Raw genomic sequence first — 13,501 nt, 5'->3', positions numbered from 1 at the left:
GCATCCTAGCCCATGACATTTGAGAAGAGATTCAGTGGGCCAATTCCATCTTGACCTATGAATACCACTCAAATCGCTCTTCTGTTTTCTTTCCTTCTGATGGTTACATATCTCTTCCCTGGGCAGCTTTGGTGCATTCATGACTTCCTAAATCAAACTCTCTCAGTCCTTGAGCAAGAAAGCCAATATTGGTCTATTCCCAGATTTAGAAAAAAAATTCAATTGCATTAAGCCACAGAAATGTAGGTATTAATTTATTATAGCAGATACCACAACCTTAATTAATGCATTGTTTTCAGATAGTGTTAGATAACAGGGAACTGAAAAATAGCATTTCATGTTTCTTTTTCTTGTGAATTCACCTGGATTAGAATTCTAATTTAAGACAATCAATTGAACCAATACAAAATTTGGTAAAATTTTGTTACCTTATATCATTAGTATTTTTAAAATGTATTTTATTGAGGCAATGTTGATTTATAACATTATATAAGTTTAATGTGTACATTATATTTTTTTCTCCTGTATACACTACAACTTGCTCATTACCAAAAATTTAGTTTCTATCTGTCACCATACAGTTGATTTCCTTTACCCATTTTGCCCTCCCCTCACCCCTCCCCCTCTGGTAACCACTACTCTGTTCTCTGTATCTATGTGTTTGTTTTGGATTGGTTTGGTTTGGTTTGTTAATTAATTTATCTTTATTTTTTTCTTTATTAGTTTTTTTATATTTCATATATGAGTGAAATCTGATGGAAGAGTTCCTTTCAACATTTCTTGCAAGGCAGGTCTAGTGTTGATGAACTCCCTCAGCTTTTGTTTGTCTGGGAAATTATTTATACTTCATATCAGAATGATAACATTTCTAGATAGAGTATTCTTGGTAAACTGTTTTTATCTTTCAATATGTTGAGAATGTCATTCTACATCTGGACTGTAGGGTTTCTGCTGAGAAATCTGCTGATTGCCTAATGACAGTTCCTTTGTAGATTACCATTCTCTTTTCCTTGGCTGCCTTTAAAATTCTTTCTTTGTCGTTTACTTTTGACAATTTTAATGTATATTTCCTTTGGAGAAGGTCTTTTTGTATTGAGGTATTTAGACATTCTCTTAGCTTCATGGACTTTTATATCTAGTTCCTTCCCCAGGTTTGGGATGTTCTCAGCTATTATTTCTTTAGATAACCTCTCTCACACTTTTACTGCTTTTCTCTTTCTGAGATACTCATTACCCTAATATACCCTTCCAAAAAGAGTTGGATAACTCTTGTAAAATTTCTTTATTTTTTTATATCTTACTTCCCTTTCATCTTCTGTTTGTATCATTACCAGATTTTTATTTTTGAGTTTGCTAATTTTCTCTTCCATATAGTCTGCCCTATCTCCAATGCTTTCTTATGCATTCTTCACCTCATTTTTTGAGTTTCTTAGCTCCAGAATTTCTCTTTGGTTCATTTTTAGAGTTTCAATATCTTTAGTAAAGTATTCCTTCTGTTCATTAATTTTATTTCTGATCTCATTAAACTGCCTTTCTGAGTTTTCTTATAGCTCATTGGGTTTCTTCAGAATACCTATTTTGAATGTTCTATCAATTAGATTACAGTATTCCATGACTTATTTAAGTTTGGCTTTTGGAGAATTGTCATTTTCTTTCTGTGGTATAGTGTTACTGTGGCTCTTCATGGTGCCTGATGAATTCCCTTGCTGGTGCATTTGAAATTAAATGACAGGTTAGAAGGTGCAGTCTTGTTTTCTGGTAGGTGACACTAAAACACAAATTTTTGCTTTCTCTTACCTGAGCTGCCTCTGGTTATATTTGAGAGTTGGTGCTTTCCAGCCTCCACCACCTCTGTAACAGATGGGGATTGCTGCTTTCCTTATAGCGTTTTGTGCCTCCGGGGTAGTTGTTGCCTTGTTTCTGCCAGCATTGCTGTCATCACTGGGATGGTGGGCTCTTCCCTTGCATCCAACATCCCCTGAGTCACAGGCTCTGCAACCATGGAGAAAAGGGGACTGTAGGAGGGGAGCTGGGGTCACGCATGTACTTCTGGTTTGCTGGTTCTGCATTGAAGATGAGTAAGATGGGGGCTGAGGTTGTGGGCACCACAGTGACTGGAGAGACAGTGTACCAGTCCACACTGCCATGGCTACTCAGTTAACTTTGTCCATGGGCACTACTGCTGTAAGGAGGCTGGGGTCCTGTGTGCCACCTTCCCTGTTGCTACTGGCTTCTCTGAAGCTGTGGACTCAGCTACTGCAGTCAGAGGGCCAGGGTTGCAGGCACCAATTCTTCTATTTCCCAGGCTCTGCCTCTTCCATGTGTTCCAGTCCACCCACTTTTATATGTACAGATGTGTGGAATTCTCCAGCTTCCTGCTGTATTGAGAAGAAACACCTTTGTTGAGTTGTGGATATTTTACTAGTTGTAGTTTGTAGGGGATAGAGAAAGGTATTTTTTCACTTTGCCATATTGCTGACATCCTGTCTTCTTTTAAATTGATTTTTTTTCATATTTTCAAAATGGTAATTAGGTATTACCAAATAAAGTAATAAACAGCTCTTAACTCAGAGTGCAAATGAAAGCACCTTATTATTTTAAAGATACAAAAGCAAGAAAATACAACATAAACTTATCCACATTTTTAAGTAGTCATCTGTGTGATAGGTAAATGCCATTTAAAAACATTTTCAATAGAAAAATGATTTGTAAATCAGTTTACAGAAGATCGAAAAAATCAATTTTTAATACTAACCTTAACTATAAATAACTAAAAAGAAAATTGTCCTCTCTTCTCTTTTTGCTTCAACATTTATGTCTTTTGCTCTTTGCCTTTGGGAGAAAATATTGCGCTGTAAGGCTGCCATCTTTTGGGGTGAGGACAAAATTCAAGATCTTCTTTAATGTAACCTCTTTCCATGCAAGTCTGAGCGGAAGGAAAACCAACTTCCCAGAAATTCTCCTGTGTGTTGGGTGGAATGTAGCAAAATCGGGGTCCAGCAGGAAGCCAACTTCTTTCCTCTTTCTTCCGCTGGAGAATCTGCATAATAAAATTTCACATTCTTTACATGTGTGTCCAAGCAATTTTCTTCTCTCTTCTTTTTTCCGATCCACCTCAATATGAGGAAAATTTTGTAAGCTAGTTTCTCTTTCATCATCTTTAAAATATGACTCAACAAATGCTTTCTGTTTGACTTTATCTTGTTTATCACTACAAGTGTTTGATTTTTTTGTAGTAGCTGACAACACCTTCTCTTCATCTGCTACTTGGGGGAAGCTATCCACCAAACAGGATTCATATTTTTCATGTGTAGTCCGATCAAACATATCTTGCAAGCTATCATCCATTTTTCTTTCTCCATTTGGACTTTTTTCTCCCTTCTGCTCTGCTTCTTCAGTTTTAAAAACATAGTTTCACTAACCAGTGTACAGTCCATGTCCACTGTCTCTCCTCCAGCTAATCCTGACTGACTTCCATTCTTTATATCTGCTACAGTAATATCCATTTTATACTGAGAAAGGTCTGCTCTTGGATCTATACTCCACTGGATATTTTCAAAGAATACATCTTGGTTGTTTGTGGAGACTTTATTTTAGCAATTCTACATGGATTTAACAGAAGAACTGGTTCAAATTCACATGCTTCAAGGATTGACCTGGTTTTTATTTTTATAGGCTCATGAGAACCAGCAGCCTTCATGTCATCAAAAAGATTCTCTGTCTCTAAACTTTCACGTGGATGCAGAAGGATTCTAAAGATAGGATTTTCTTCCTTTATTTGTAACAGTGTTTTATTATCTGGAGATTTACTCAAGGACTGGAAAAGAGACTCCTGTAAACAGGGCTCTTTTGGTTTAACCCACAGCTCCTACTCAAGGCCTTACAGCTTGAGAAAGAGCCCTTTGGAACAGGCTTCAAAACTTCATAGAGAGTCACTTGCCTAAATTTGAGTTTAGAGTTCTCACTTCCTTGGCTTTTCTCTTGACACTGAATAGCTGAAAATCGATTAGACAGATCCAGAGGTTTATCCATCACATAGTCTCCATTCATGGAAGAACAATTATCCATTGCAAAAAGAAAAGCATTTTCTTTATCAAAGGAGGTTTGGGGGCAGCTTATTTCATCTTCACTTTCTTCCCCAATTTTCTTCCTTTTAGCTCTGCCTCCCAATGATTTCAGGGGTACTACATGCTTATCTTTATCAGTAGCAGTATCTTTAGTGTGATCAATACTATCCTGTTCACTTAGGGGTTCACTTGTATTTCTATTTATAAGCATCTGCTTATTAGAAGATGACTGGTTAGTGATCTTGTTTACTTCAGCTCCAAGATTATGATGTGTGAAAAGAGCACCATCTTCAGATTTTGATCTAGGTTTCTCTAATTTATAATTAGAAGTGTTGCTGAAAGGCACTGTTTTCAGATTTTTGTTTTGTTTTCTTTTGTTTTTGTTTTTTTTCTCCAGTCTCTAAAAGAGAAAGGGAAAAAAAAAACTTATATTCAAACCTAAACTACTTTTTACATTAGAGGTAGCTCCAAGTACAGGAGATGATACCTGAGTGGTCAATTCTTCTTGAGGAGGAGTCTTTGAATTAGAATCTGAAAATGTTAAACTATCTTCACCATTTCTTCTAGATTCCTCAAAATGTCTTTTTTTTTTTTTTTTTTTTTTTTTTTTTTGGTGATATCATTCCAGGCAGTGGTAGAGCTCATCACCAAGAGGGTTCTTAGGGCCTCAAGATTCAGATTCATCTTGAACACTAAGTCCAAGTATTTCAGAAATAACTGTAGCTAAATTATCAGGAGAATAACTGATTTTTCCATATGATTTAGCCATTGGAGCTCGACTCTGATCACAAGTGTTGGTCACTAGAATTTCACTTTCATTAGGTTTATGTTGTGGATGAGTTGAAGACTTTGATACTTTTTTCAATTCATGTGCACACGCAGAATGCTCCAGTTTAGTATGTGTTTGTTCTACGTGTTGGACACCGAGGTTTTCCTTTCTTTGTAGCCAGTTAGCACCAGAAAATGAAAACGTTGTTATTGGTGAATCTGGAATAATACCTTCTTCAGATTTAAGATCAGTTGCTTGATGTGGTTGATCATTCTCAATTTTCTGCTGCAGCTATTCAGAAAACATTTTATTTTCTTCCTGTAGGTATTCTTTTCATTCATAAGCTCTGTGATAACTTTAAGATTCTGCTGTCGAATATTTTCAAACTCTTGTTGTTTCTTCTGCTTATGTTCTTCAGTTATTGCACAGCAATCACATAATCCTGCTCTTAATTGATATTCTAAAACTTTAATGGTTTCATGAAGAACTTTCTGTTGCTCTCTCAGCTGTTGATTTTTGGTGAAGAATTCTTCTAGTCTTTGTGCATCTAAAATTAATTCCTTTTTCAGTTTGGTTACTTTTACTTGTAAATCTTGTACTTCTTTATCATGATACTCCTTTAGTTTTGTCCAAAGATCCTTAAAGTCATTAGATACATCTGGGTTTCCACAACTGCTTCCTGAGACAGTCATTTTGCTTAATATGCTCCACACTTCTACTGCTTAATGTTTTCTGCCCTTTTCTGTTACATTATATACATCTGAAGTTGTCTTTGGCCAGTTTAAATGCAGCTTGGAAGATTGCCTCGAGATTCTTAAAAGCCCCAGCACAGAAGCAGGCACACTCTGAGGCTGAGCAGAGAAGGCCGTTTGCTTTTCTCCTTGTTTGCCATTTGCTTTCCTCCTAGTTCCATCACTAATCGGCCAAACTGCCAGTGGTCAAGTCTCCCCCTCAGAACAGCCCAGCCCGGGCTTTTCAGGGCTAGGGGAGGGTCCTAAACTGATTGCTGATAAGCATTAACTTAAAAAGAACACCACAGTCAATCCGAGATTTTATTCTCATACAATAAATATGCCTTAGAGGATATTGGCAATACTAAAGCCTGTTTTGCTTTTGGTTTTATCTCCTCATTTTAATGACTTATATCATTAATGAAAAGCTTTTTCCTCCAAAATAATATATATAAATATATATATATATATAATACAATATATCATATATTTTTATATATATATATATATTACATATAAAATAATTTGCACTTTCCCTTCCCTTTCAGCATAACAGACTCATCTTCAGTATATGGCAGGTAAGATTGGAAGAGTGGAAGAAACATAATGAGGAAAAGCAGAGTAAATAAGCTTGTGAGTACAAATTTGCAGCCAATTTTTAATGAAGATTCTGTGTCTTTCTGTGGTGATTTATGACCATAAAACCCATAAATCCAGAAAGGTGTATTTTACTACCATTTTAACCTTGTAGCCCTTCCTATGTCCAGATAAACACCAAAATTATATAAAATATACAAAAGTATATATAATATACAAAAATATATGACATATCCCCCCCCCAAAATAAGAGACAGTAGCTTACTGCAGCGTGTCTCCTTTTCATTGATATTCAGTCTACATAGGCAAACGTTTGCTTAATCCTGGAGCATCTGAGTCTGCAGACTCTTCATGCTTGGGTGTAAAGGGATCCTGGAAAGCTTCTTCCCTAAAATGGAACATATAAGTTCCTAAAACTTTTAAACAAAAAATATAACAATAAAAGCAAAAACATAATTTAAAAAACATATTCTGAGAAATATATTAATGTATTCATGTTAATAAAAATTTGTATTTTTAGAGACTTATATGAGTTTATTATACCAGAATTCATGTACTGGATTTCTAGCTTCTTAATTTATGACCTTGACTTCATTACTTCGTTACGTCATTCATCTGAACTAGATTTCTTTATTATATAAAAAAGGAATACAAGCTACCTTATAGGTTTACAGTGAGTGTTGAATGAGACAGAACAATTCCTAGCACATAGAAACTGTTCAATATGTATAGTTTGTTATTGACATTGTAATTACTAATAATAATACTGGTAGCAGCTGTAGTAGAGTGGAAATAACAATTGTTATTTTGGTTACTTTTCAATTTTTGCTTGGTCATAGGGGTATCTGTCCAAAATTATTCTTAGATAATTGCAAAATTCTCATATCATTTAGAATCAGCTGCCCACACTGTTTTAAAAAATCGAAGCAAAAAATAGTATTAACATTCATGAAAATAGATTTCAGTGAATTGATTCCTATTTGTTAGCTCAAAAAAGCATATTAGTATATAGTGACATTTTATGCTTGCCACAAATGGCATCCAGAAAACAGCTGTAATATTTGGATCTCCAAATGTGCCACATTGTAACTTCAAGGACTAAGCTAACTCTGAAAATTTTAAACAGACTCAGTTAGAGAAAAGCAATTATCTTGTTTTCAATTCAAGTTAATTTTGCTATGTATTTCTTTTTGATGGCAAAAAACATTGCAGTTCATAAGCAATATTTAAAACTTTGTTTAAAATCTCTTGACTTAACATTCAAGATGCTGACAGTGGAGACAAAATATGTGTCACATAGAAATATTTTTGTGATTTTTTTTCACAAAAGATTAAATCAGTTAAGTCCTATAAATTATAACAGTATGTTTTCAATAGTTTAATGCATATTGAAATCTATTATCAAAAAATGCATGATCTGTGCATTTTAAGCAAACAAGTTATATGCCACATATGAATAGCAAATGAGAAAATACTCTGAGGACTAAAGTTTACTAAGAGTAACTTTTGTGTGGAATGTTTTGAGATATAAATAAGGAAATATAGTTTCCTATATATGATCGTAAAACTGAAAATATTTCTGCTATCATCATTTCCAGCTTCATTAATTTACTTTATGAGCTTTATTTGATGTTCTGCTCTATTCTGAGCCTAAGAACTTATAGTGTGGAATAATAATACATATTTTCTCCCTCACATACTGTTCTTGAGGTATTACTAATTCCCACAATTGTATTACATGAAAAAAGTGAGAGGCAAAGACATGCCCTGTCCTCATTGTTGTAAAAGTGAGTAAAAATGGTTATTCTAGCTCCATATAATTAATGGAAAAAAAAATAGATGCAAAGTTCTAAGAGAGCATAAAGCAATTCTTATTCAGACAGAGGTTGCATATTTAATTTTATTTTTTCATTTACAACATTCAAATATTTTAGTTTCATTGTAATAATTGTTTCCTATCTGTCAATGGACAATGATTTTTAATGGGATCATTATGCCATTACAATAAATACAGTAAACTGGAATGTTGAAATTATATTTTTAATGCTGGTTTCAAAAATTTATCTGACTCAGTTAAGAGGAGGCTATGCTCGTATATACATATTAATAAGATAGAAAGGACAGATTCATTTATTAAATAAATCATATTTTTAACAGAAGAGCTACTCATGAATGGAATGATTTAATCCACATGATTAGTAACTCTCTTTGATATTTTTAGAGAAATAGTATTCACTCACTTTTCATTTTTTTCCAACAAGTATTTATTGAATACTTCCTTGAGTTTGGCATTATTAGCAGTGCTTTTGGTGTAGCAATTAATAAAACAAACCTTGTTGATTCTCTCTATACCTGCTTGCATCCAATTCTCAATGAGATCCAAGACTCAACTCAGTTTAAGAACTGCTATCATAATAAAATATTTCTAACCAGTATTTTCCAAAATGAAATGAGAGGCAAAAAAAAAAAAAAAAAATCAAATATTTGGGCAAAGTTCAATTATCCTACTATTTTTATATTGTTATAAAAATAGTTATATGTTATAGTTATATGTTATAAAAATAGCTTATATTGTTTATAGCTAAATTTGTTAATTTGGTGAAATAGCTAAATTAATATTTTATGATTTAATTTGCTACTGAATGGCTTTGACAGAAACATGATAAGTTTATCATTTACTATGTAATTTTCATTATGCTATTTTTTTTTCTATCAAGAATTACTGTTTGCTTCGACAGAGAACTGGGAAAGGCAAAAAGGTGATAGCATTTGGAGAAATTAAGCGTGCCATCTGTTTGGATGAGGATGCAAATAATTACAAACATTGGGGGCTTCAACACTCCAGGCAAAACTGAATTCACATTTGTTTTCTTTTCAGAAAATAAGTTTCTATTTTTGCTTGTATTCCTTTGTAATTAGTTAACTTAGTAACAATTTTTAAAGGAAATGAAGTTATTCTGTATTAACAAAGGTAGATTTCTACAGTATATATACAAATCTGTTAAATATACCATTTTCCCTAAGATATCTGACAATTTCTGCACCTCTATCTGAAAAAAAAAAAAAGTGCCAAAATGATAAACTGCCAAGTTAAGAGACTTAATTAAGGAAAATTTATACCAATTTAATTGCTTCTGATCTCATATTTTTATATTAATTAATTACCTCTGCTTTAGGCAAAATAAAGAGAACTGAAGTGAGTGGAAGAAGAATTAATCAAATTCCAGTAAAGTTACTTGCTTGTTACTCTTATAAAATATATTTGGGAGAAGAAAATGAATCCTTGGGCTAGACTCAATTTTGAAAATAAGTTGCAAATTCTCATACGATTATTTTTTTTTCCACCTGAGAAAAGGTTTTTAATTCTCATTTCTTCATATCCTGACTCCATTTCCTCTCTTATTCCCAGATGTCATTATGCATTTAGTTTTTCTTTTTTTTTTTTTTTTACATCTTTATTAGAGTATAATTGCTTTACAATGTTGTGCCAATTTCTGATTTATAACACAGTAAATCAGTTATACATATACGTGTTTCCATATCTCTTCCCTCTTGCATCTCCCTCTCTCCCACCTTCTCTATCATACACTTCTAGGTGGTCACAAAGCACAGAGTTGATCTCCCTGTGCTATGGGGCTGCTTCCCACTAGCTATCTATTTTACGTTTGGTAGTGTATATATGTCTATGCCACTCTCTCACTTTCTCACAGCTTACCCTTCACCCTCCCCATATCCTCAAGTCCATTCTCTAGGACGTCTGTCTCTTTATTCCTGTTTTACCCCTAGGTTCTTCATGACATATTTTTTTTCTTTCCTTAGATTCCATATATATGTGTTAGCATACGGTATTTGTCTTTTTCTTTCTGACTTACTTCACTCTGTATGACAGACTCTAGGTCCATCCACCTCATTACAAATAGCTCAATTTCGTTTCTTTTTATGGCTGAGTAATGTTCCATTGTATATATGTGCCACATCTTCTTAATCCATTCATCCAATGATGGACACTTAGGTTTTTTCCATCTCTTGGCTATTGTAAATAGAGCTGCAATGAACATTTTGGTAAATGACTATTTTTGAATTATGGTTTTCTCAGGGTATATGCCCAGTAGTGGGATTACTGGGTCATATGGTAGTTCTATTTGTAGTTTTTTAAGGAACCTCCACACTGTTCCCCATAGTGGCTGTGTATCAATTTACATTCCCACCAGCTGTGCAAGAATGTTCCCTTTTCTCCACACCCTCTCCAGCATTTATTGTTTCTAGATATTTTGATGATGGCCATTCTGACTGGAGTGAGATGATATCTCATAGTAATTTTGATTTGCATTTCTCTAATGCTTAATGATGTTGAGTATTCTTTCATGTGTTTGCTTGCAATCTGTATATCTTCTTTGGAGAAATGTCTATATAGGTCTTCTGCCCATTTTTGGATTGGGTTCTTTGTTTTTTTCTTATTGAGCTGCATGAGATGCTTGAAATTTAGGAGACTAATCCTTTGTCAGTTGCTCCATTTGCAAATATTTTCTCCCATTCTGAGGGTTGTCTTTTGGTCTTGTTTATGGTTTCCTTTGCTGTGCAAAAGCTTTGACGTTTCATTGGATCCCATTTGTTTATTTTTGTTTTTATTTCCATTTCTCTAGGAGGTGGGTCACAAAGGATCTTGCTGTGATTTATGTCATAGAGTGTTCTGCCTATGTTTTCCTCTAAGAGTTTGATAGTTTCTGGCCATACATTTAGGTCTTTAATCCATTTTGAACTTATTTTTGTATATGGTGTTAGAGAGTGTTCTAGTCCCATAATTTTACATATACCTGTCCAGTTTTCCCAGCACCACTTATTGAAGAGCTGTCCTTTCTCTACTGTACATTCCTGCCTCCTTTATCAAAGATAAGTTTACCATATGTGCGTGGGTTTATCTCGGGGCTTTCTACCCTGTTCCATTGATCTATATTTCTGTTTTTGTGCAAGTACCATACTGTCTTGATTACTGTAGCTTTGTAGTATAGTCTGAAGTCAGGGAGCCTGATTCTTCCAGCTCCATTTTCCGTTCTCAAGATTGCTTTGGCTATTCAGTGTCTTTTATGTTTCCATACAAATTGTGAAATTTTTTGTTCTAGTTCTGTGGAAAATGCTAGTGGTAGTTTCATAGGGATTGCATTGAATCTGTAGATTACTTTGGGTAGTAGAGTCATTTTCACAATGTTGATTCTTCCAATCCAAGAACACAGTATATCTCTCCACCTATTTGTATCATCTTTAATTTATTTCATCAGTGTCTTATAAATTTCTGCATACAGGTCTTTTGTCACCTTCGGTAGGTTTATTCCTAGATACTTTATTCTTTTTGTTGCAATGGTAAATGGGAGTGTTTCCTTGATTTCACTTTCAGATTTTTCATCATTAATGTATAGGAATGCCAGATATTTCTGTGCATTAATTTTGTATCCTGCTACTTTCCCAAATTCTTTGATTAGCTCTAGTAGTTTTCTGGTAGCATCTTTAGGATACTCTATGTATAGGATCATGTCATCTGCAAACAGTGACAGCTTTACTTCTTCTTTTCTGACTTGGATTCCTTTTATTTCCTTTTCTTCTCTGATTGCTGTGGCTAAAACTTCCAAAACTATGTTGAATAAGAGTGGTAAGAGTGAGCAACCTCGTCCTGTTCCCGATCTTAGTGGAAATGGTTTCAGTTTTTCACCGTTGAGGATGACGTTGGTTGTAGGTTTGTCACATATGGCCTTTATTATGTTGAGGAAAGTTCCCTCTATGCCTACTTTCTGCAGGGGTTTTATCATAAATGGGTGTTGAATTTTGTCAAAAGCTTTCTCTGCATCTATTGAGATGATCATAAGGTTTTTATCCTTCAATTTGTTAATATGGTGTATCACGTTGATTGTTTTGCATACATTGAAGAATCCTTGCATTCCTGGAATAAACCCCACTTGATCATGGTGTATGATCCTTTTAATGTGCTATTGGATTCTCTTTGGTAGTCTTTTGTTGAGGATTTTTGCATCTATGTTCATCAGTGATATTGGCCTGTAGTTTTCTTTCTTTGTGACACCTTTGTCTGGTTTTGGTATCAGGGTGATGGTGGCCTTATAGAATGACTTTGGGAGTGTTCATCCCTCTGCTATATTTTGGAAGAATTTGAGAAGGATAGGTGTTAGCTCTTCTCTAAATGTTTGATAGAATTCGCCTGTGAAGCCATCTGGTCCTGAGCTTTCATTTGTTGGAAGATTTTTAATCACAGGTTCAATTTCAGTGCTTGTGATTGGTCTGTTCATATTTTCTATTTCTTCCTGGTTCAGTCTTGACAGGTTGTGCATTTCTAAGAGTTTGTCCATTTCTTCCGGTTGTCCATTTTATTGGCATAAAGTTGCTTGTAGTAATCTCTCATGATCTTTTGTATTTCTGCAATGTCAGTTGTTACTTCTCCTTTTTCATTTCGAATTCTATTGATTTGAATCTTCTTCCTTTTTTCCTTGATGAGTCTGGCTAATGGTTTATCAATTTTGTTTATCTTCTCAAAGAACCAGCTATTAGTTTTATGGATCTTTGCTATTGTTTTCTTCATTTCTTTTTCATTTATTTCTGATCTGATCTTTATGATTTCTTTCCTTCTGCTAACTTTGGGCTTTTCTCTTCTTCTTTCTCGTGCAAGGTTATGTTGTTTATTTGAGATGTTTCCTTTTTCTTAAGGTAGGATTGTTTGGCTATAAACTTCTCTATTAGAACTGCTTTTGCTGCATCCGATAGGTTTTGGGTCATCGTGTCTCCTTTGTCATTTGTTTCTAGGTATGTTTTGATTTTCTCTTTGATTTCTTCAGTGATCACTTCGTTATTAAGTAGTGTATTGTTTAGCCTCCATGTGTTTGTATTTTTTACAGATATTTTCCTGTAATTGACATCTAATCTCATGGCGTTGTGGTCAGAAAAGATACTTGTTACAATTTCAATTTTCTTAAATTTACCAAGACTTGATTTGTGACCCTATATTGGAGAATGGTCCATGAGCACTTGAGAAAAATGTGTATTCTGTTGTTTTTGGATGGAATGTCCTATATATATAAATTAAGTCCATATTGTTTAATGTATCATATAAAGCTTGTCTTTCCTTATTTATTTTCATTTTGGATGCTCTGTCCATTGGTCAAAGTGGGGTGTTAAAGTCTGCTACTATGAATGTGTTACTGTTGATTTCCCCTTTTATGGCTGTTAGTATTTGCCTTATGTATTGAAGTGCTCCTATGTTGGGTGCATAAATATTTACAATTTTTATATCTTCTTCTTGGATGAATCCCTTAATCATTATGTAGTGTCTTCTAATA

The 13,501-nt window shown here is 34.1% G+C and overlaps 1 pseudogene across 1 annotated transcript; it reads right to left on the bottom strand.

The window, feature by feature from the left end:
* Nucleotides 1–2,812: 2,812 nt before the first annotated feature.
* Nucleotides 2,813–5,528, bottom strand: LOC307176806 (DNA endonuclease RBBP8-like; annotated as a pseudogene). Its single transcript has one exon. The product of its transcript is annotated as a DNA endonuclease RBBP8-like (transcript).
* Nucleotides 5,529–13,501: the final 7,973 nt, after the last annotated feature.

This window comes from Stenella coeruleoalba (genome assembly GCF_951394435.1).
Source record: "Stenella coeruleoalba genome assembly, chromosome: 18".
NCBI lineage: Eukaryota > Metazoa > Chordata > Mammalia > Artiodactyla > Delphinidae > Stenella > Stenella coeruleoalba.
The sequence above is the reverse complement of the archived record's forward strand: the minus strand, read 5'-3'. Positions and strand labels throughout refer to the sequence as shown.